We start from the raw sequence: 23,116 nt of genomic DNA on the forward strand, positions 1-23,116 counted from the left end.
AGAATAGAGTGATTTGGTCTTCTGTTAACGGACGGGTTTTCCCGTCAGTTGGACCTCCAGAAGGAAGGAAACAGAAACAAATGGAAACACACTGAAAAAAGGGCAAAGGGAGGGTGCTTCACTTTTCAAATATGTACTTGGCATATACAGCACAGTTTAATTCATAACATATACAACAGTTTAATTGTGTTCTTCCTCCTAACATATGTCGGTCAGGTTGACTTCTGAAACACTCCTGCTTTAGGAGGAAAAGCTCAGCTGCACTCGGACAGTTTTTCGCTGGGACTCAGAATAATGCTGCTTTGGACCACTCTGTACAAGGTAAGGATGAATTCAGTTTTATACTACGTTATTCAGAATGACTTTATGCACTGTTTTCACAGAGCCGAGCTGTTCTATGCTATTAGCAGCGAGCAACATGAATCTGTCAGTGTAAATGCTAAGGTTAGCTTAAGCTACCACTTACGTGAGCTACACGACTGTTGGCGAGTAGTGTTTTATATGTGGTCATATTTATTGAAATGTACACACAGCATATGTTTTGTGTCGACTTCAGTCTAAAGTGTGTGCTTTCAAGAGGGCTGTTGACAACTGGGCTTAGTTTAGTGGGTAGAGGCAGTTGGAAGAGGTGCAGAGCAGAGCTAACATGATGGTTGTGGGTAAACATCCTTCTGTACATTTACATTACGGCTCAAATGGTCTTAGGGGGTCAAAGGAGAGGCCGTTTTTGGACAGACAGCGAGTGCATATTGAGGCACCGACACCGCCGGTGGCTCACTTCTTGTACCACGGCTCGGTGCCGCGGTGCCACTGCTCGGTGCTACTGCTAGGTGCCGTGGCACTGCGATACCAGGGCTCGGTGCCATGGGACCATGGCTCGGTACCACAGCTCAGCTCGGTACCAGGTGCCAAGGGTTCCTATCAATTGCACTGGACTGTGAGCTAAGGAAGCACCTTGTTCGGAGCGGTGTTTTGAACCATGTCAGTGCTACATAGAGGAGTTCCAACTCACTACCAGCAGAAGGTGTACCTGCACAAACAGATTCACATTTTGTAAACATTGACTTCGTTGTTGTGTTTGCATGGTAATTGTCGTATTCTTCCCACTATTTTTTGGCAACCCTTTAACGAAAACATGAATAATAAAACCTTTTGGGAAAACTGGGGCCGGTATAATTTTAATACAATCCAATGTCATAGATATGCAATGGAAAATGTTTGAGGGGGAAAAAGGAGCAGTTTGTCATGAAAAGAACAAGGTATGAGCAATGGCTGAGTGCATGACAGGAAGAAGAAGACAGAAGGAACACAATAAATTTGAAATAATTGATACTGGTCAAATTCAATCAAATTTTATTTATAAAGCACCAGATCATAACAAAAGTTTTCTCATGACACTTTACAAATAGAGTCGGTCGATTATTCAAAGCCCTGACTGTCGCAAAGAAAGTAATCATTCTCCACTGGAAAACCAGAAATCAGCTAAATATTCCACACTGGAAGAACCTGTTAAACACAACGGCATATTAGAGCCGCATAAGAAAATAAAAACACTTGTCACTACAAGAATAAAGTCGTAAAATATCAAGATGAAACCTGTATTTTCATGAGAGTAAAGCCGAACACAAAAAGTCATAATTTTATGAGAATAAAGTGAAATATTGAGAATAAAAGTCATAATTTTGAGGAAATAAAGTTGTATCTAAAAAAAAAATAAAAAAAATCTTAATTTAATGAAATTTCAGTTTAAAAAAAGTCCGCGTCACTCAATCTCAAAAGTACTCATTTCAGCAAAATCTGGTCTATATTCACGAACAAACTTACGTCTGCATTATTAGCCTGTGTGGTTTTAGTGCTTTAACCATCCCCTCTTTGACACTTGGTCACACCCATGGGTCAATTTTACCAACAGCTTTTCAGGCTGACCTTCAGGGGACCACTGTCTCCAATTTCCCTTCTAGGAAAAATGAGTGAATACACAGTTGAATACCATCGATGGCTTCTGTCTAAGACAGGGATTAAAGTTCTCCGTCACCTCGACGGATTTCCGTCAAATGGAAAAATTGAGGGGGGAAAAAAGTCATATTGAAGTAACTTCCCCATGTGTTTCGCGGAGTCCAGTTGGCACCGCAATCCTGTCCTGGGTCTGCAGGTGTTTAATACAGGCACGCCACGCACAGGGGGCTGATAGGTTTAACAGTGATGATAAGAAGATGACTTCTTTATTTTTATGTTGGGAGGAGAGATTGATGACTATTTCTCTTTGGAAGGAAACACTGCTCATTCTGTGCCTCAGAAACACATGGACAAGTTCAGCTTTACCAAAGTTCAGCCTCCAGACACTAACTTTAGTTTAGTGCTAACAAGTAGCTTTCATTATGAAAGAACCACAGCGAAAAGGGAAGAAGACAGAACTGATCTCCATGGACCTTCATGTTTGGGTTAATAGCTTATCTCCTCTTGCCGGTATATGACTAGTGTGTGTGTTTGTGTGTATGTGCCCTTCCCGTGTGTGCGGCTGTGTGTGCCGCGGCCTTACGCAGTTACGCGCCTGACTGCATAAGTGCTTTATTTGGACCCGTTTAGCATCTTATTTCTATCTGTGTGGTACAGTACGAAGATAAAATTGAATGAATGAGTAACACCCTTGGTATTTGCAAAGCCGCTGTATTTTAAATACCCTCAGAGAGTATCTGGAACAGAATATAATTTCTGTTTCAGTTGATGTAATTTCTTCCAATCAGAAGAGAACATGATATTGACGGGAGGGGGTTGTGGACGCAGGTTTGACGACGTACAGATTATTTTGGCCAGCATATACGACATCATGGACACGTTTGTAGAGGAAGGTGCTGAAGTGGTAACTATTGAGAGATGCGTGAAAAATAGATGGAGGTGGGCGTGGCTTGATGAGAAGGGAGACGATGGAACTCCAATTGGATCATGGTGCAAAAAAATGAAGCAGCCTGGTGCGTGCATGTGCGTAGTTTGCCACAAGAAAATTCTGTATGAGTTGGTTAGGGTTACATTTACACAGACATTTTCCCCAAAATTCATGTGCTGTTGGAGTTGGAGTTATGTTTTAGGAGTTCCTAAATTGTTAAATAAAAAGTTTTTCACTCATTTTTTGCAGTAAGGTTTTCTTCTAGTTATTATTTTCACTTGCTTCAAAGGTTTTCATACCCTTTAAAATTAACCAGAGAGCACCAAAATTGACCTGAAGCTCTAAAAATTTTCTGGGGAGGACCCCCAGACCCCCCACCAATATCACTCATGACATTTTTTCTATTCATGTTACTAATCTTCTACACCTGTACACTCTCCCATTCAGTGTGTTTTACAGTATTGCCAAATTTGACTGTATAAACTTGGACGCTATAGTAGTATTGTATTGCATCATTTTTAATAGTGGCCAATGATTTTGACCAGAAGAAAATTTTCAGTTAGATGAAAAATTTTTGCTTTAATCCCTGGTTTATATTGACAATGGTGTGTTAAGATATTCTCAAAACATGCTCTTCAAAGTGTACAGTATGATACAGTAATCATTAAGCATGCATAAACACAGCATAATATTTTTAATGTCAATTCTTGTTTTTCAGACTGCTGATTTGCCACTCAATTTTTGTTCTTTTTTCATGGTTTAAAATTTTGTAGCAATACCAACTCATGCACAAAGAGCACCCATTTGCTCTCATTCTTTCTTTTTTTCAGGCGGCCACTGATCACTACAATCAGCTCTCCTGTCCAGGTCAAATGGATCCAGCTGTCAGCACAAAGGTAAATTAAATGTCACATTTAACTTGAATTTTTTTTTCTTCACTGGTAGATATTAACTTGTAAATCTGTGGTACATGTAAGTGTTATATTCAAGATTTTGCAATGTTTGTCGGGCAGTGTCAAAACTATCGCTTGGTATCTGCAACAGTATCCTCCGTGGAGGTGTTGAGTGTTTGGGACTTATATCTTCCTACAAGTGGCTTGGCTATGTATGCAAAGGTGAGATATTTAGTGAATTCATACAGTGTGTAAAAGGACAGTAAGTGGATGTATAGCATGTGTTATGCTCTAATGATAAACAGTGTTGGGGTTAAAAAACAAACTTACAAAAGTCATCACATTACATTTGTCTGTAATGCTGTAGTGTAATGCCTTAAGTGCTCTTAAATTCAATAGTCACATTACAGTTAATAATCAAACACTTATCTCCAAATTATCTGCATGATTGAGGTAAGACAAAAAATCTTTAATCTATAGCTGTTTATGCATATTCCCACATCAACAGCCTGAGCTCTACAATAAAGACTATATACCCATGAAATTCAACACAATAGTGTCATGTTTTCACCCATAAAGAGGCTCTTAATCCCAGGCAGTCTTGTGCTAACTCAAAGGAGCAGGTGATTTGACTCCTCCCGATTACGTTTAGCCACTACTTCCATGATAAACATGTCAAATTAACTGGACAAGTCTACTGTAACGCAATGGTTTTGTCAGCAAGTTACAGGGGTAAATTTGTTGCTTTTGCGCTTTAGTGCATTTAGCCTATTACATGTGGTTAAGGCAATTTAAATATTTCTGTCCTTTTGAAGTCTCTGTTATGAGTATTATTTTGAGGTGATTCATATTTGCACTGGGTGGTGAGAGAGAGAGAGCAACTGCTTTTATATTGTTTTATAAATTGATATTGTTTCATTTTTAGGGCAAAGTGATCGTGCTGCAGTATCAGTCCTGCTCCACAAAGATCAAACCAGAGAGTGTAACATGTCTGTGAAGGATAGTGCCACAGAAATAAATCCTAAAACCAGGAAATTAGTTAGCATTTTTACACTTCAGTTTCCCTCATCTCAAAGTCGACAGGTCTTTGTGGCAGATACTTCAGGGCAAAAACAGGGCTGACAAGCCACTCCAGGACCCACAAAACTGAAGTCAAGGTCATCATTAAGACTGATGGATGAACAACAGTGTCTTTGTAGATCCGATCTACAATGCACATGTGTAAATGATAAGTTGAGGCAGAATATTGTTAAAATTGCACTTATTTTTCTCAAGAAATTTCAGTTTTTTCAGGTTCTTTACTTCTTTTTTGTTTGGATAGTTTATAAAAGTATTTTCACAATTGAATTGGGTTTTTTTTGCACTAAAACAAAGACAAAAATTTTGAGGTGTCATTATTTATAAGTTATTATGCAGTTATTTTACTGGTCTGACCCACTTGAGATGAAATTGGGCTGAACGTGGCACCTGAAAGTAAATGAGTTTGAGAGCCCTGATCTAGGGTATAATGGTACACACAGTTCACGGGCTGGTTCAGTATGATTCAGTGCTGTCACCATTTGGTATGTTTTTGGTACAGCCAAACAGAAATGTTCTTGACTTTATTATTTACATTTAAAAAATGTAATTTGGCCTCCTTTTTTCTTTTTGTCGTTTCTATTCCCCACCGTGTGTCAGCAGTGAATTTGTCATGTCCCCTGAGCTCTCTGAGCTCTTTTAGTCTGATAAATACATGAATTAACATCTGTGTTTAATGCTACAATCATATAAACACAAGCTGAACAGCCATCACTAACGTACCTCTCTGTCCTTCTGGCCAAATTGGTGCGCTGGCATTTACTACACACTGCTGCTTTGGGATAATGTTCACTGCTGTCAGCTGCTGAACGAGAAGCTGTCACCCAAAGTGGGTTTCATTTCCTGGTTCAGGATGTGTGTGTGCTCTAGGTCCGACTCCTGACATGAGTCGGTCACCATGCAGCAGCTCATACTAGGTTAGCCACTAAGGAAAGTCTGTAGCCTTGCAGTGGTTCGTTCTTCAGTTCGGAATGTTTTTACCCGCCACTCTCTCACCATCGGCCTCATAATTTACAACAAAACTGACACTGATGTGGCACCAAACACCAGATCTGTAGGTTATCAGAGGATCTTGTTCTGGCCTGGTAATAGTGTTACTAACTATCTTGTGGCTAGCTGGCAGTAGCTTAGCAAAGCTGCATCCCAATGTGTCTTACTGGAGTAACATGGTATAGTGTTTTGGTTGTGGTTTGGCAGGTTGAGTGCAGTGAGAACTTCATTTTAAATACACTTTGAGCTATATATTTTGTTTTCCATATATTATAAGATTTGTTTAATGTAACATTTGGTTTGTAATGTGTACCAAACTGAAAGTTATGTACCAAACAGTTCAATACAAATACGTGTATCGTTACACCCCTGATATAAACATCACTGCTGCATCTCAGAGCATGCTAGTTTAAAATTTTTACTTTACTGTGGCTGTGTTAATTCATTTATTTTGCACATTTTCAGTTGTTTTTATGTCCATCTATTCATATGAGTTTCACTTACGCCTCTTGCCAGATGAGACTGTGTTCAGTGACGCTGAAGCCAGTGCAAGCAAATCTGATGACTGCAGCACGGTAGTCACAGCAACAGAATGTGGAACTGTGGAGCCTATGGATACTGACGCTACAATCAAAGAGCAAGTTCATGACATGGAAGATTTTGGTAAGCTACCTCACATTATATTTGTTTCTGTCAATAAAATTTGTTATTTTCCGTGCAAAATACTCTTGTCAAATTATCTGTTCAGCAGGGTCTGTATTGTCAGTGTCATCTACAGTAACTGAGACTGCTCCTCCCTCTGAAGGTAAGCCAAGTTGACTATAAAGCAAAAAGTGAATTGTGAAATTTTTTGTGAAAATTAAATGCCGTATTGTTGTCATGGGCAGGGAAATTAGCTATAGAGATCAAAACAAATTTTTTTTTCCAAGCTGTGGACATTTTTATTTCTGTTGTAAAGTGGGGCATTTTAGCATTGGCTATTATGGGGGTTTGTTCTCTTTTGGAGACAAGCTGAAGTCTCATTCAAGGAATTTCAGTTTGTGGTATTTGTGCGTTGTCTTCACTGCTTCAGTTTGGTTCATTACTACAGATAGATCACGACCACAGGTTTGACATACATCACTATACACTAACTTTTTTTCTTTTTATACAAATCAGGCATTCTGAGTTCATCTTGTTTATCTTGCTGGTGTTGTAACTTTCAAGCCTGGGTGTTGCAGTTACTTATCAGTGTCCCAGGTTCAGACCAGTGTTGGTGAACCCAGGACAGATAAGAGCAGTGATGCACAAAACTCTCAAGCTTAAATTTCCTTGTCTATGAATAAGCAATGATAATTAATGTGATGCATATCAGTAATTTAGCACTACTACTACTGTGTTATTGGAGATTTTTGATGTAATGCAAAAAAAAACAAACAAACCTGTCTAGTTGTTGGAATCACATCAAGTGAGCAATCAGTTGGAAACCTTAACTGAATTACAGTTGAGGACAAAACTATTAGCCCCCCTACAAAAATGTCATTGTTTTAAAGGTATTTCCCGAGTGCTTTTACACAGAGCAACACATTTTTAACACAGCTTTTTTAGATATCCTAGTTTTATTTTGGATGCTTACATGATTTTAGTTTGCACACAGAAATGAAAATATTCCACAAAAAACAAAAAGTAACAGGGTCAAAATTATCAGCCCCCCTGATCCTAATAGTCAATTGTGTATCCTTTTTGCTGAATAACAGCCTGCAGTCATAGTATTTTTTTATTACAAGTCTCTGACACTTTTTTTGAGGAATCCCAGCCCATTCTTCTTTGGCAAATCTTTCCAGCTCCTCCAGATTTGGTTGCCTTCTGGCATGGATGTTCTTTTTTAGGTCACCCCGAATATTTTCAATGGGATTTAAGTCAGGGCTCTGTGCAGGCCACTCAGTTACATTCACTTTGGTCTTCTGAAGATAGCTCTTCACCAAGAGACATGTATGTTTTGGATTGTTGTCATATTGGAAGATGAAGCAATGACCCAGACCCAGTGCTACTGCTGACTGCTTAAGGTTTTCTTTCAAAATCTCCACATCTTTGTTCATGATTCCTTCCACCTTGACCAGATTTCTAGTTCCAGATGCACTATAGCATCCCCACAACACAATACTCCCACTACCATGTTTCACTGTAGGGACGGTGTTCTTTGGGTTCTATGCCTCTCCCTTTTTTCTCCAAACATAAATGCTGTCTCTATGGCCAAAGAGCTCTAGTTTTGTCTCATCAGACCATAGGACACACTTCCAGTATGCATAATGTTTCTCCAGGTTGTCCTGAGCATATTTAAGTCTGGCTTAAAGGTGTCTCTTCCTCAAAAGTGGAGTTTTTCTTGGTCTGCATCCTCTCAGTCTATTCCAGTTCAGAGCTTTAGTGACTGTCTTCTTAGAGACTATGATTCCTGATGTGGCCAAGTCATTCACCAGTGTCTTGGCAGTTGTTCTGGGGTCTTTAGACCCATCTCTCACTAGTTTTCTTTCCAGGGTCTTTGAAATCTTTCACTTCCTATCTCTGCAAGGCTTGTTCTGTACTGTGTGGCTGTTTAAGAATTTCTGGATTATACTTCTCACTCCAGTTCTTGACACTTGGAAATGCTTGGATTGCTTTGTGCATCCCTCTCCTGCTTTGTCTACATCAATAATCATTTTTCTCGGGTCCAAACGGATTTCTCTAGTTTTGGGCATGGTGCTTTCTCAACTGACAGCTCAATGAGCCATACCGAGGCTTTTATACCATGTTTTAACTTAAATGTTAAGTGAAATCACTTGATTCACCTGATCACTTTTAAACACATCACCTGTGAAGTTACAGCACATCATTGCGCAAAAGTGGTTTGTGCCATGACTTAATAAATGGTCATTTCTTAAAGGGGGCTAATAATAATGTCCCTGGTTATTTTAGTTTTTTTCTAAAAAATGCTGTTTTGGTGTGCAAATATAAATAATTTGTGCCTTCTAAAGAAAACTAGTATGTTCAGAAATGCTATGTTGAAAATTCCTTGCTCTGTTAAAAAAGTACTTAGGAAAATCTTGAAGAAACTTAAAATTTCATAGGGGGGCTAATAATTTTGTCCTCAACTGTATTGTTTCCTCAAGGAGACAATTTCTTGTCAGCCTTAGCAATAGTTTAACTTAACTTTATTGACTCAAACTAACTAACACAATTTTTTTTGGTTTGTGTGTTATTTATTTTTATATTTTGCATATCTTCTAGGACAAGATGCTTGTGAAGACCAGCATAGAAGAGTGCCAAAGAAAGTGTGGTTGAAGGCTGAGGTTGCCGCAGTATTGCGACATTTCAGAGATCACATTCAAAAAGGAAAACTGGCCACCAAAAATGAATGTAGTCAGTGCAAGCTGGTAGAAGGCCCTGTGCTAGCACAAAGAACAGTGCAAAATATTAGGGACTTTGTTAGAAACTGAGGAATAGCTGCAAAGAGGCAGTCAGACAAAAAAAAGCTTTAAATTCGCTGTCATCCTTTGGTGTTATTCTTAACACTTGGAGATAGATTAGTCCAAACCAACTGTATGGAGCCATTTTAAGTTGTTTTTTTGTTTTGTCATGTTACGAAGTCTTATGTTTGTATAGCAGAATGCTGCTCGGTTTTGCTGTGAAGCAGCAGAAATGTAAAGTCATCCTTAAATACTGGAGGTAATAAAATGTTGAGTTAAAAGGAATTAAAAAGGCCCTTGTGTTTTTTTTTTTACTGTATTAGGCTGTTGGTCAGTGTCACCACTGCATTTTACTGATGTTTTAGATCTATATAGTACATAAATAGATATAAATGTCATGTTCCTTTAATGCATGGTGCCGTCAGGTCAGTGTGTTTTTATCTCTTAAAGGGTGATTTAAAAATGACATCATTGTCCCTTTAAAGTCCTGATAATGTTTGTCAGGTCATTGTGTGTTTATGTTAATGAGGGGTGATTGACAAGTGACATCATTATCCCTTTAAAGTCCTGATAGGGTTTTTTTTAGTCCGTGTAAACCACATATTTGTCAAAAAGAGAAATGTCTGCCTAAACCACAATAAAGTTAGGGTGGTGTGTATCGAGTTCTGTAGGGTGTATCTGAAAGCTAAAGTGACCTAAATTTTTTTCAGAATTTTTAAAGTATTTCAGTGCAACTCCTATAGCTCTAGGACCCTGGGAAAGGGTAGTCCACCTAAACCACCACCGGGCCTGTTTGGAGAAATTGTCTGGCTAAACCACATAAACCCGTGTGTGTGTGTTGATCACAAGGTATACAGTCTGTGAGGTTTCTGTCAGTCAGAAAGAACGAGGCTACACTTCGAGTACAGTGACAAGAACAGACTGAAGTGGAATCCCCTTGTTTTCCTGCTGTTATTTCTGAGGTGGCTGTGTGATGCTGTTATTGACTGGCCAGAGATACAAACTCACTGCAAAAAGGGTTGACAGAGAAGTCCCAAAGACAACCAAAAAAGCAAAAGAAGGAAGGAAAATAGAAAGTCCAGGCAGAGGGGTATGGACTCTGCAGGTAAATGCACTGTGACGTACTGACAGAGGATCAGAAGTGATGCTGGAAATGTTTTATTATTGTATTTGATTTTTTCCTCACACTTTCAGTTCAGCTTAGACAACTAATGACATTTTCACCTGCTATTCTCTGTGCACATCCAGGAGAGCAGGATACATTAGCATTTGTCCCGAAGCATCACTGTTCCCTACTCTTACTATCTCCTGAAGTACATAGTTGATTGATTTATCTGTTTTTTTTATTTCACACAGATTCACTTCTTTAACCCATTAAGAGCCAAACAGCCACTGGTGACCAAAACCAGGCCCTTGTGGTTTTTTTTGCTGTATTAGGTTGTTGGTCAGTGTCACCACTGCATTTTACTGATGTTTTCCACTAATCTTATCAATACATGTAAATAATTGGTTTAAAATAGAGTTTGTCTTCTTTTCATGGTCATCAGATATGGCCCATCTGGACGTTCAGAGGCATCGTAGTTACAGTGGAAACACGGTCATCCTGTACAATATTGATTCACCAGTAAAACCCATGGAGATGAATCAATGATGGAGACACTGGGTTTATAAGTTCAGTTAAAGATGTATTTTACAGAAAAAGTCATTTTTTCTTCTGTTTTCTCTGTTTTGATATAATAACCTTTGAATTTATTCTTAGCTTTGACCCTTTAAACCCTAAGCAAAAAATGGTCTGTCTGGGCTTTTTTTTTTTTTTTTGAATATGAAAACATTAGAAAATATGCTGCGAGTGAGTCCTTTTGCCCATTTTTCCAGAGCACTTAAAGCCTTCAAAATCTAGCAGTCATTTACCATTTACTGCATGTTATAATTCTGCTAAAACAGCTTCTTCTCCAGCTTTTAGTAAAAGTGTGAGTGAAATTACAGTAATGACCCAATAAAGCCTATGAAGCGCAACGTCTTAGGTTTCAGAAACTGTTGGAATTTTTCCAATTGCACAAAGTGAAAGAGTCACAACCATCCAAACTGCATTTACACACAGTGTGTCAGCAATGACACGTCAGGTTTTAAAGGGTTAATGAACATTTACATAACACTGGGTTACAAAAAAATGTTTTTTGCAAGTTGTCTAGGTTTTTTTTAACTGAATTAGGACCATTTTGCACCGCCAAATCCAAAAATGACATCTGTTTTTTTCAATCAGGTCAGGTTTTTTTGCTAATTTGATTTTGAAAATTTGATCTTCTCACAAAATTGATTACATTTTTGTAACTTTATCAGTTGATTTTTTTATATAGTTCTCACCCAAAATAGGTTTTAAGAGAAAAAAAATCATTTTCTAACAGGATTCCTGTTAGGTACAATGGTGTATTCACCGCAGATGTAGCAGAATACGTCAGGCTTATTTTTGCAAGATCTTCTAGTCGAAGCCATTTCATTCACCTGTAATATTAAAAAAAACATTAATCATAAATTGGCAAAAGTAAAATCTTCAGAACTCGTTTATTGCAAGAAATATGAAAGAATTTTGTATCATATGATGTGAAAATGCCCATAAATGTAAGCAAAAATGTTAAAAAACCAATATGTAGCATAGTTCAGAAAGTTGACCTGATTGAGCAAAATTAATGTGATTTTTGGATTCAGCACACCAAAATTATCCTAAATCAGCTCAGAAAACTTAAACAATAAATTTGTTGTTGACCAGTGTTATCAGTGAATTGAATGTAGGAAAATATATGATTTACACTGAAAAAACTTAAAGTAAAGAGGGAAATATTAAAATAAAGGGTGATACATCACTTAGTTTATTTAAATCCAGGTTAAAGACCCACCTGTTCTCAGCTGCATTTGAATAGAGTTTTTACTCATCAGTTCATATCTGCGCTTAAAGTTTTTATGTTTTATCTGTTTATCTGTTTTTTGTTTGTTTTTTTTGTTTTTTCTCTCACGCCTATACTTTTTTTTGCTTCCCTGCTGTAACACTTTTAATGTTTTATGTAAAGCACTTTGAATTGTCTTGTACATGAAATGTGCTATATAAATAAAATAACCTGCCTAGGAAAAGGTTATATATAGGGAAAAAATAATTTGGGAACCACTACAAAAGTACCACTGGGTCTTTATGGGTTTAAACCATCCTTCTAATGATCAGTGTATTAGAATGATTCACTGAACATTAAATAACTGTTATTGTCTTACAGTATCTCTCCTCCATCTGTTTTTTTTTTTTTTTCATGCATCTGTAATAACTTCTGTTGTTGAAGGTGTGATCCAATAATCTGCCTCATTATGTAGGCGACTTATCTGAAGAAAACTAATTACAGGCAAAACCCATCTGTAAGAATCACATTTACAGAGGGAGACAGTTCAGAACATATCACCAGAAAGTCAAGTTTGATAACTTGATATAATTTTGTAATTAGCCACTTCTCAACATAATTGTCACGTCTCGTTGGTTGTGTTAAGTTAGTCATATTAACGTTTAGTGTTTCTTGGTTCATGTCTCGTCTTAGGTGTTGAGTGTTTTGTCCTTTTTTTTTTTTTTTTTTTTTTTTTAATTAGTCACTTTATGTCAAGTTAGAGATGGTCACATTTGGTCCTGTCTTGCACTTCCCACTTTATTTTGTACACATCTCTTCCCTTTCGTTTCAGACTCTGATTTCCTCCCTTTGTGTGTTTTCCCCCAGTGTGATTGTGTTGTCACCTGTGTTCCCCTACCTCATGTAGAAATAGTCACTGTCTCTGTTTGTCCTGTGCCAGTTCATCTTGTTCTGTCCGTGTGATTTTGTCAAGAATCTCAACCAGGTTTTTTCATGTTTGTCAGTTTGGGTTCAGTTCTTCTGCAAGGGATTTTATTTATCATAGTGATTCAGTTAAGTTATATTATCCAATCCAATCCAACTTTATTTGTAAAATACTTTAAAACAACTGCAGTGGACCAAAGTGCTGTACAGAAGAATAATTAAAACCAAAATTGAAGAATAAAGTACAATACAGATTAAAAAGCCATACAATTAAAAACAACAAAATAAATAAATTAACCCTTTCATGCATACTGGTCACTACAGCGGACAGCTATTCTAGAGCTGTTCTCTTGTATATTCATGGGTTTTCTGTTCTTTTCGGGTTTTTTTTTTTTTTTTTTTTTTTTTTTTTTACACATATCTTTATTAAAGTTTTAAGACACTATATATCTTTTCTGACATGAATTGGTAACATTATGTAGATCTCTCCTGAGCATAAACCCCCAGAATCACAAGCCCTCCCCATAGTTTTCACAGTTTATCAGTAAATACATGTTTCTTTGCTTCAAAAATTAAACGCATGGTGTCCAGCTGAGTGGACATTTTTGCAACTTCATGAAAAATAGGTTCATAGGATTTTTTTTTTTTTTCGTTATGATTTTTTTAAATGTATTTTTTCAATTTTCAAATTATTTTTATTTTATTTATTTATTTATTTATTTATTTATTTATTTATTTATTTTTATTTTTCAGAAGAAAATTTTCAATCACATTGTTTTTTTTTCATGCCTAAAGAGGAATAAAAACACTCAGGAAAAAAATTTGATTAAGGTTCTTATAATTTGTACATGAAAGGGTTAAATAGATAAATAAGAACAATAAACCACTACCAAATAAAAACAATAGAATAAGGATAGCACCTTCAAACATCTCACATGGTTTTAAAAGCCAAGGAGAAAAATTAGTTTTAAGAAGGGATTAATTATACAGGGTGTCCCATAAGTCTCCATACATAGGAAAAATAAACGTTTCTTGACATAAACCATTTTTATTTATATAATATGCTCTATATGACTGCCATTTTGTCGGGAATACATTTCAATGCGTGTCCTCCACTGCTGAAGAACTATAAAGAAGAAATATAAAGAAATACATGTTAGAACCATATGTATTATGTCTCCTATGTATGGAGACTTATGGGACACCCTGTATATCCTCCTTGGGAGCGCTTTTTGTTTTATCACTTTTTGGAATAATAAAATACTTTTGTTAAATCTTCATTTTTTTTGGTGAGTCGTGCATTTGAGTCCACCAGGTTTGTGTGTCAAGGACGTCACAATAATGGACACAAAGTAGAAATTAACTATGATAAGAGAGAGTGAGTTCTGTATGAGAATGTTTTATTGGCTCTCCTTCATTCCCGTTTATTAGAAAAGAATCATATTAAACACAGAGAACGCCATCACACGAGGCATGTTTCTTCATTAGTGCACAAAACCAGAACAACAGAGCTAAGTGAGACAGAACGCCGACTCGGCCACTCAGTTAACTAATGGTGTGTAATTGTACTTGATGTGTTTAATCACTACAAAGGGTAACACACACAGGGACACACACACACACAGAAACCCTGCCTTTGTCTCAATTAGCCGTACATATGAGGCCACTTGTTCTCCCTAACCCAGCTTGATATATTATGTATTACGGCTAAGTGTTTCTGCGTGGCTCTGAGTATGTGTGTGTCCATGTGTGAGAGAGTGTGTGTGTGTGTTTCCACTTTGGCTAGTGATGCATTATGCAGTGAGACTAGAGGCAGATACATGGGATGTAGTGCGGTCTTTTAAGTTTTAGTCTGAGGAAGAACGTTGAACGTGTAGGTATCGAAGAGTATCTGTGCGGTGGAGACACATTTGCATCTATGTCGACATGTGGGCACCGACTGATTTCCAGTGACAGGGTTTGGAGTTTTGTGGGAGTTACCAGATCAGGAATTACGTCACTGCTGATCTGCTGACTCTACACGCACATGTCCATGCACACATTTGCTCTCGAGTTCACGTATGCTGTTTCTCACTGAATCACTGGCTCTGAAAAGAAAAGGAGAAGAAGCTGATACTGATACAGAATCCACTAATACAGTCGTGGAAAAAATTATTAGACCACCCCTTGTTTTCTTCAATTTCTTGTTCTTTTTAATGCCTGGTACAACTAAAGGTACATTTGTTCGGACAAATATTACAATAACAACAAAAATAGCTCATAAGAGTTTAATTTAAGACAGACATTTGAGTCATTTTAATCCACTGTGAAGCTTAAACTGTGTTGTGTACTACTGGATTTGCATTTGTATACCTCACAGCAGGACCATTTACATACAAAAACCTCACATAGGCCAAGGGGCTGGGGAGGGGTTATTGCCAAGGCTCCCAAACCAGAGATGAGGAATTCATGGCACTTCCAGGCAGTTGAAGAGAATTTTCTGTTCTGACTTTAAAATCCCACTTGTAGGTCCAAAGCAATTTACAGTGACGTTAACTGACGAAAACCCCACTTTTCATGCAATGTGAGATTTTTTAATGTTAGCAGAACCAAGAGGGTCTCTTAGTCTTTTAGACTGCATTGGTATTTATTGATTATTGAATTCATCTATTTGTGGTGGTGGGGCGACACGGTGGTGCAGTGGTTAGCACTCGTGCCTCACAGCAAGAAGGTCCTGGGTTCAATTCCAACACCAGTCATCGAGGGTGGGACCTTTCTGTGTGGAGTCTGCATGTTCTCCCCATGTCTGCGTGGGTTCTCTCCGGGTACTCCGGCTTCCTCCCACCATCCAACGACATGCACTAATAGGTTAATTGGTTCATCTAAATTGCCCATAGGTGTGAATGTGAGAGTGATTGTTCGTCTCCATATGTTCAGCCCTGCGATGAACTGGTGACTTGTCTATGTAGCTGGGATAGGCTCCAAGCGACCCCCGTGACCCTACAGTAGTGAGGATAAAGTGGATTCAGAAAATGAATGAATGAATGAATATTTGTGGTGGTCTTCCAATGATCTTGTATTTACATACTGATTCATGTTTTTCACATTGCACTTTGAATGTTGACCGATGTCTGTCGTAAGCTGCAAATGAATTGCCCATATAGGATAAATAAAGTTTTCTGAATCTGAATTTCCATGTTTTCTTGATAATAACCAGAATTACTTCAGTTCTTACATCAATATCTATGGCATTGTACTGACAAAAACAGTGCTTTTAGGCATTCCATGTTTTCTTTTCTGTCTGTTTTAGTCACAAGATACACACAGGAGTTAGTACTTGATTGCATAACCATTGTTTTTGATGACTTTTGATGGTCTAATAATTTTTTCCATGACTGTATATCAGAAGAAACAGTGAGCCTATTAAAATGGACAGTAGCAGTTGTTAAAAGTTTTATCTTCAACATGTGATGTTTTATCATTGTACAAGTCCAATAACGTGTGAAGAAGTCTTGTCGAGTTCAAGTCATTTCAACTTATTTCACAGGAAGATTTATTCCTTTTCACAGACTTTTTTGTCAGATTCCAAGAAAACTTGTGGTCATTGGAGTAATAACACTGTAAAAAACAAAGACTCTCATTATAACCGTGACCTCTTATAAAAGAGATTTATTCAGAGGTCTAACTCACAGGACCCCCGTGCTCACAGCAGAGGAGGCAGAGTGGGAAATGAAAAGGTCTCTGTTGTAACCACCCACTGTTGGGGTGATAATTATCAGAAATGGCATGTGCCTTGTCTTTGAAGTAATGCCACTGACTGTTAGATGAAGCATATTGCTCCTTCAGTCACCAGCTCTAATAAGCTGAGAAAGCATATGATTCAATAATCACCACAGATTTATTCTATAAGACTGCAGAGGACGTTCTCAGGTAGTGATTATTATACTTTTTATTATAAGCAAGAGAAACTTCCCCTGAATCCATTTAGTGGGAAAAAGTAAAGCTTTTAGTATTTATGTAAATCAGAATCATGAGTGAAACAGAGTTGTGATGATGTCTGAGAAGGAGATGGTTTATTAGAAGAAAAAAAGATAACAGCCTTTTCAGATGTCCTGATTGATTCATTGTTTTTTTGCCAGAAAAATAAAGTAACAGGTGATTCCAGGCATAACAAACCCCACCTCTCACACATATTGTAGCTTATTTTTGCATCGATCCAGCTGATGTCATCATATCTATGCATGCGCTGATGTCAGTATATTAATTGTCTCTATATATTTGCCAAGTTTGAAGCAAATTGAAACAAAATGGATGTTTTTGTAGACAGATTTAAAAAATTCATAAAAAATCCTTTACCAAAGAGAAGTACAGGGGTTGGACAAAATAATGGAAACACCTTAAAAAATCAACAAAATATAATTTAATATGGTGTAGGTCCGCCTTTTGCGGCAATTACAGCCTCAATTCTCCGAGGTATTGATTCATACAACTTGTGAATTGTTTCCAAAGGAATTTTAAGCCATTCTTCAGTTAGAATACCCTCCAACTCTTTTACAGACGATGGCGGTGGAAATCGACATCTTACTTGAATCTCTACAACTGACCATAAATGCTCAATAATGTTGAGGTCTGGGGACTGTGCCGGCCATACGAGATGCTCAACTTCATTAGAATGTTCCTCATGCCATTCTTTAACAATTCTAGCTGTATGGATTGGGGCATTATCATCTTGAGGTGAAGGTGATTCCATTATTTTGTCCAACCCCTGTATGTTCAAGTGTACTTCAAGTATACTTTGTTTAAATTAGAAATAATAGAGTAATGCTTTTAGTTTACTTTCTATGCACTTATCAGAGATATACTCACCAAAGTTAATGTTAAGTATACTTGGCTTGTACTAAAAAGCTACAAACAAACTTCTACAAAGAAAACCCTGGACATTTAAAGAACTTAAATATTTTCACCCCTGTTCTGTTTCAGTGGACTTAATCTGTACACAGCATTTCATAGGTTAAAATTTTAAAAACAGTGTGAGTTTTTAAATAGTACTGGAACTGTTTTAATTGATGAAACAAATTAAATACTGGAATAATCTAGTTTGTCACCTTCCTTCAACATTTTCATTGAAAGTGGGGTAAATACGTATTACTATTGAAATAATAGCATCCCAAAAAGTTCACTTTAAGTATAAGTTAAAGTGTACTTACATAAACTAAAAAGGGGACTAGAAGTTTATTCCCAGTAAACTAATAGTATACCTAAGTTTACTTTTAAGTATACTTCAGAGTGTACTTTCATAAACTTAAATTGGGCCAATTTAGTCCCAAGAAGTTTACTTGTAAGTACACTAATAGTGTATTTGTATCAGTATACTTTGGGAAGTGCACTTATAAACTTAAGTATACTTAATCATATGTACTTGAGGTATACTTCTTTTTGGTAAGGGATGTGAACTTTGACCTACTTTTCCCAAAATGTAATCATTTCTATTCTGGGTAACTGGTAATCTATAAACCCAACCTGGTATGAATTCAACCAACAGTTTTTCCTGCTAAAGTGTTAAACAAACAAACAAACAAACCAAACCAAAAAAATACCCCTTGCGTCCCCTTCAGGGGCTGAGTTAAAATAAAAAAGGCTGAACTGGAGTGCTTGAGTCTTTTGCTGTAATTTTTGAGCTAGATCACATGCTCGTGAGTTACAAAGAAGACTTTGAAATAAAAAGTGAACTCTTCCTATTAAAAGTGCCTCTTGAAACATCCATGAAGTCAATCCTCATGTATGATGTTTCACTCCAGTCTGTACTCTGGGCTGTGACTGAACTGCACTCTTCTGTTGTTTTATCCTCAAACTTTATATGTACTTGTTTCCTGCTGGGAGTTGCAGCATCTTGAACAATAAACAGACGAGCTACATCTACTGGGAGGAGAATAAATAATTACAAGAATCTACTAAAAGAGACAAAAACGTGTCAACTTGTTTTTTAATGTGTCAAAGACAGAGTGCATTTGAGTGGGAAAAAATGTTTTTAATTGGTGAGAAAAAACTCAAATGTTACATCTCTGTCCTTTTTAAATACTTTTCATCCCTCAAGGAAAGTCATAACAAAATATATTTTCCATGCACCAAATGTGTGTTTCTTATTAATGTCTGCAGCCGTGATAAATAATAACCTCTTCTGTAATGACATTTGTGTTATGTCATATTGCACCTCTAAATTCTTGCTTTCCTCTTCCTCTCCTACTCCCCCATGTTTTCTCATCCTAATTATTTTCTGCGCCTGCAACTTTTATATAACCTCAGTGAGTGATTAGGGAACAAACGCTGATTACTTTTAAAAAGCAAATCTGTCTCTGTGTCTTTCTGTTGTTTTGCCTTCACCTTTGGCTCCAGGAAACAAATAACTCTTTTTTTAGGCTTCATTTCTAATTAATTACTCAGTGCCTTCTCTACTGGCACAAATAAAACTCTGGCAGAAGAAACAACAGCTACAGAAGAACAGTTGGGGTTGATGTGCACTTGTGAGAAAAAGGACACCACCCCTAGAAAATCAAACCGAGGTCTGAGCCAAAAACACAATTAGTGCAACAGCTCATAAATCTGGACAAACTAGAGTTTCTCTGATAACTTTACAACTAAATGTATATATTGTGGTGACCATTCAGGATCAGGGTAACTTTTTAACAGTTGGTGGGATGATCCATTGTTCCTCCAGGTTTACTCCATTTGCAAATGCATATTAACCCATAAAGACCCAAACATCCACCCCCGACCAAAACCATCTACTGATCTAAACTGTTTAATACCTGTTGATCCACTAATCCTGTTAATACATGTAAATAGCTGATGTAAAATACAGTTCTTCATCTTTTCATGGTCATCAGATATGACCATATTTGGACGTTCAGAGGCGCCGTAGTTACCGTGGAAACACCGTCATTTTTTACTATATTGATTCACCAGTAAAACCCATAGAGTTGGATCAATGACAGTGGATAGAAATGCTTGGTTTATACTGAGTTAATGATATATTTGACTGAAAAAGTCACTTTTTCTTCAGTTTTCTCTGCTTTTGATATAAGAACCCTCAACTTTAATCTGAGCTTTAATGAACATCTACATGATCAGTACATTAAATGCAGGAAAACACCTGATTTATACTGATAAAATACAAAATACAGAGGATAATATTATAAACAAATGGTGATAAATCACTTAAGAAACATTAAATATAGAGAAAACTTAATTTGGGAAGTGACATAAAAGTAGTGCTGGGTCTTTATGGGTTAAATGCAAACCACTACAACCAAACACTCATGCAGTTTTTCAAATGACAAAAAAACCAACCAACCAAACAAAAAACTAGAAAAGCACTCAGAGAGCGCAGACCTCCGCCAAGGTAGATCAGTGCCCCCCCCCCCCAATCACCACCAAAATTTAATCATTTGTTCCTTGTGTCAGTATCAACATTTCCTGAAATTTTCATCCAAATCCGTCCATAACTTTTTGAGTTATCTTGCACACGGACAGACAGACAGAGAGACAAATCAACGCCGGCAAAAACATAACCTCCTTGGCGGAGGTAAAAAACAACCACGTGAGTGAGAAGATGCAAAACCCTTAAACACATAGCATTATCTTAAGTAGAAATCAATTGCTGGGATAGTGAAATGAACATTTATACACTGTAACCCATAAAGTAGGATTTTTAAAAAAAAATATTTTTTTTTTTACCTCTTCTCGTGAAATAACAATGGGATTTATTCTCAATAAATAAAGTGAAACTGGGACTCAGTATGTAATCATTGTATCTGGTCAAAGCTGACTACTGTGTATAAATAGGAAGAAAAGAGGAATGTGTTTGAAAACAATATTATTCCAAATTTATGGGCAACAGTACAGGTATATTCAGATTCAGAAAATGTTACTAATCCTTGAAGAAAATGTTGTGTGTTACAGTTGCTCCATGCACGTATAAGAAAAAGTGGCAGAAAAGAAATTCTGTATATATGCGGTCATTCAGGGACTCAGATAAAACGACCGCACTAAAGTTCATTTGTATATATTTATGCACAAATGGCAAATACGATTTTTGAATCTTTTAATGTATATTTCTTTTACTTATATTGATAATATTTGTCTAATATATATTGTACAACATTGTATGTGTAATTGTCTTTTAATGTGCATGTTTAAGAATATGTATGTACAGTATTTCTTTCCTGCTACTTTTTCTTGCATGGAACAACTGTAACACAAAACAACATAAATAAATGAGAGAAATATTGCTGTGTATAGTTATAATTATGTGGTTAGAGGACGGAATAATACAGCCAGGAATGATTTCCTGTCATTCAGTGGTACATTAATACAACAGTTCTATAATTTGTATAACATATAACCCTCCCAGTGTGATTTTATTAGAGTCTCTCCTGTCAGCCGACTCCATACTGCTTAATGTAATTAGCAAGTAGTCATGACAAAAGTTACATGGAGAGCAGTCATTATTGAGCTTATGGTTTTTTTTTTATATGCAATTTGGACTTTCATTTTTAAAGTAATAAAGACTAATCTAAATTGACAGGAGAAACAATGCAAGCGGTGTGTTTAACTATCTTTAAACACTGTAGTAAGGAAATCAAATTTGGCTGACTTTATTTCTTCTTCTTCTTTTTCTTTTTCTTCTTCTTCTTCTTCTTTGTCAGTCTGGCTTTAGTTTAGTTTTCTTTGAAAACACTGGTTTGTTCAACATGAAAGAGTCTGATCATCTGAAGAGTGAGAAAACAGGCCTTTTTATGTCTGTTTCCTTTTAAAACAGCTGTAACGATAAGACTATTTGTTCCAAGGATACAAAGCACCGAGTAAGGGCATAATGTTTGATTTTCTTTTTTTTTTTTGTAAGTTTTATTGATTTATTTCAGGTTTTATTAGTTCAGTTGAGGGATAAATCACTACTGCCTTATAGCTCCACCTAGTGTCCACATTAATGTTGTCTCAGTACATTTAATCCTTTTTTAACCTCATTTACACTACAGCTGGAGACAAAAGCTGTGACTATTTATTTATTAAACCTTTATTTAACCAGGTAGGCTAGTTGAGAACTGATTTTCATTTTTAATAATGTCCTGGACATATAACCAATCACTCACACTTTCACACATATGAGCAATTTAAATTATCCTACTACAGGGTGGGGAAGCAAAATTTACAATATTTTGAGACAGGGATCGAAAGACAGTGTATGAGCAATTAGTTTATTGAAAATCATGAGAATTCATTTGCCACAACAAAATGTACATAATAGAAAATGTTTTTATTCTATGCGTCCTCCCTCTTTCTCAATAACTGCCTTCACACACTTCCTGAAACTTGTGCAAGTGTTCCTCAAATATTCGGGTGACAACTTCTCCCATTCTTTTTTAATAGTATCTTCCAGACTTTGTCGTAATAGTTTTGCTCATAGTCATTCTCTTCTTTACATTATAAACAGTCTTTATGGACACTCCAACTATTTTTGAAATCTCCTTTGGTGTGACGAGTGCATTCAGCAAATCACACACTCTTTGACGTTTCCTTTCCTGATTACTCATATGGGCAAAAGTTTCTGAAAAGGTATGGATAATAGTGTTAGGTATGATTATGACATCAATATATGTTTGGTTTCAAAACAATTGATGTAGTGCCTGCTGAGAAAAAACAACTAAATGTTCATTGTAAATTTTGCTTCCCCACCCTGTAGTGCATGTCTTTGGATGATGGGAGGAAGCCAGAGTACCCAGAATTCCACACCGAAAGGTTCCTGGTGTTGGAATCAAACTCAGGACCCTCTTGCTGAGAGGCAACAGTGCTAACCACTGCACCACCTTCTATACAATATTATACTGAGTCAGAAAAGGTACTGAATAATATATGATTAAAAGGTACCTTTCTTTACCATCGGCTGGATGAAACCAGAACCTCCATCGTATAATACAAGGATTCAAAAAGTTTGGGATATTTACCAAATGGAGCAGATCACATTCTTACTAAGGTTTCAGAAAACCACTTTCACTAAATGATGGGAAC

This window comes from Sphaeramia orbicularis, chromosome 12, assembly GCF_902148855.1.
Source record: "Sphaeramia orbicularis chromosome 12, fSphaOr1.1, whole genome shotgun sequence".
In the NCBI taxonomy this organism is placed as follows: domain Eukaryota; kingdom Metazoa; phylum Chordata; class Actinopteri; order Kurtiformes; family Apogonidae; genus Sphaeramia; species Sphaeramia orbicularis.